The sequence below is a fragment of the Microtus ochrogaster genome, linkage group LG9, assembly GCF_000317375.1.
Source record: "Microtus ochrogaster isolate Prairie Vole_2 linkage group LG9, MicOch1.0, whole genome shotgun sequence".
Taxonomy (NCBI): Eukaryota; Metazoa; Chordata; class Mammalia; order Rodentia; family Cricetidae; genus Microtus; species Microtus ochrogaster.
The window spans coordinates 9,397,799-9,400,745 of NC_022034.1; positions in this window are offsets into that span (position 1 = coordinate 9,397,799).

Sequence of the window (2,947 nt, forward strand, 5' to 3'; positions counted from 1 at the left end):
GACTTCATTAACCCTTGAGGAACTTACAGCCTGCCTCTGGGCTGTACGCCTCATCCCCTGGCCACACAACTGATCAAGAGGCCATGGCCACCACACTGGTGCATCCTTCAGGAGTTCGCCCATTTGGAAAACATACGAAGCAGCCCCAGCAAGCCCCAAATCCTCCCCAGGGACCTGCCATGTGGTATTTGAGATTCCCTGAGTCCCGATATACTTTTCTCCATTAGCACCTGGCTTTATCTTCAGGGCCACATGAGCGTGACGCTGCCACAAGAGGTCCAACATTTTCATCCTGTCTCCATCTGCTCCAGCCTGTCTGCCCCAGGTTGGCACTCTCATTGTCCCACTTGCTGGCCTGTCTCCCGCCCCCCCTGGAGCTTTCACTCCCCACTGTCTTCTCACTCAAATAGCCTTCCGGGCTCCTTCGTAATTCTTCTCACCATCCTTTGTGTCTGAACTAGCCCTGCATTTGCTTAGCCTGCTTTTCCAGTGCTGTGAGGACAGGGGACAGGGTAGGCTGTGCTTTCGGGTTGGACAGGTGTCTAGAGGACAGTTAGGGCCCTAAATATCCCCCCCCTCTCTCTCACGCACGCGCACACATACACACACACACACACACACACACTGCCCATTTGTAGCTGTGCAGTCACATGACACTTAGCTACCCTATGTAAATGGAGCCCTAACCTCCAGCTGCCCCTGTGTACCAATCCTAAAATAAACTGTCCTTGTTCCTCTTACCACCCAGTGTTCTTGGTGGCATGTTTGTCCCTTCCCTTTATCCTGCAGCCCACACAGTTTGAGTCACCATGGGTCCCCTAAGCTCAAGCTGCAGAGAGCCTTTCAACAGGTATGCCAGCCCTCCTGAGTGTAGCATGATGTCAACAATAGCAGAAGCGTGGGCACCGTCTGCAGGCTCAGGAAGATTCTACGGAAGGAGTGTGCTCCCGGCCTGGTCTCGGGGCTCAGTCAGCACAGAGTGTGTGGATGGCCTGACTATGCTTTATTGACTCCTGCCCCTGATTGTTATACCAATGGAGGAGGCTATTATGGAAATGATGCTCACAGAGCTGGATGTGACCATGCAAGGGAATCATGCTGGTCTGGAGAACCCCTCAGAAAGTGCATTAGCAAGGATAGTGAAGCTCTGGTGGATAATGAAGACTTGGAGCCAAATCAGCATATTTTCTAGTAAAGGACCAGAGAATGAATGATATAGGCCTTGCAAGACCATAAATCTCTATTAAACTACTATACTCTGACTGTGGAGTATGTGTGTGTATGTGTGTTTGTGCATGTATGCATGTATGTTCATGTATGTATGTGTGTGTGCATGTGTATATATGTGTTTGTGCACCTGTGTGGACATGCGTATGTGTGTGTGCATGTGTGTGTATGTGGTGCATATGTGCATGTGTGTTGCATGTATGTGCACATGTGTGTGCATGTGTGTATTGCATATGTGCATGTGCTTGTGGAAGCAAAAGGATAGACTTACTCCTACCTCAGGCACTTACTATCTTTTTGAGACAGGATCTCTCATTGGCCTGAAAGTTGCTAGGTCATCTAACTTGGGTGGCCGTAGAGCTACATGGGTCCCCCCCCCGTCTCTGCCATTCTGGTGCTGGGACCACAAGGACTTGCTTTCAGGCTCTACTTTTCTTACGGGCATTCTGGAAATCTGGTGTTTGTGAGGCAAGAGGTTTACAGACTGAGCCCTCTCCCCAGGCCCCGAGCACTGGCTTTGCAAGACAAATCAGCATAGATGATACACAAGGTTCCTGACTGTGCTCCCCTGAAAGGTTTAACAAATATGGGTGGAACCAAGGTGGCCTCCTGGCCCAAGTCAGCCAACCCAAATTCCTTCCGGCAACTGGAAATGGGCTGGGTATGGAACTCAGTGGCAGAGCCCTTGCCTAGCGAGCATGAGGCACCAAGTTCTACTGCTTAGCCCCGGGCGGGGGGAGGGGGGACTAAAATAAATAGATAATAACTACAAAACTTAACAGATTCAGATATGAAGTCACGTGAAGGGGAGACGCTAATGACTTTCTGACTTATGTTATTTACAGAACAATAATTACCATAGGACACGTGCCAAAGCTGTAAGAACCAAGAGAAGGATGCCCCACAAAGGCATCTATGCAAAGCGGTTGGATGAGTGCCCAGCAGAAGCTGTGCTAGGTCAATGTCAGTGTGAGGAAGTATCCAGGGACCGGTGCCAGAAACGTGTTAAACAAGAAGGAGGAAGAGCATGCTACAAGGCCTATATGGGGGGACACCCTGCACTCCAGCGTGCCAGAACAGCTACCGCCCATGAGGGCCAGTGCTGGAACACACATCAGATAAAGAAGAGGTCTAAATCTGATGTTCTAGAATGTTCTCTTGAGGGTTATGGGAAGACTCTTAGGATACAGCAAAGGAAGAAGGAAGTGAGGTGTGTGTGTGTGTGTGTGTGTGTGTGTGTGTGTGTGTGTGTGATGAAGGGTGGCATTATAACAGTTTCCTCTAGAGCTCTGGGAGAGAGGAACTCAGGCTAAAAGGTGGGGAGTGACCCAAGAAGCAAGAGACAGGGTGTGCTTTGGCCTTGAATCACTGCCTTCATGATCCTGGAACAGAAAAGAAGCCATTTAAGAAGAAGCTGCTAAAACCTCACTGTGCCCCACATACCAGGCTGTGCTGGGTGGGGCAGCTGTGCAGACCTAACCATGACACTCTCCCCTTCCTCCATGTCTGGGACAGAAAAGTGGAAGCCAAGAACTGGGGACCCAGGTTTTCTTTAAGGTCTCTAGCACAGAAGAGGGAGACAGTAAACACTAAACTCATGCTTGAGTGAAGAACAGGTAGACAGTAAACACTAAACCCTTGCTCGGGTGAAGAACAGGTAGACAGTAAGCACTAAACCCATGCTCAGATGAAGAACAGGTAGACAGTAAGCACTAAACCC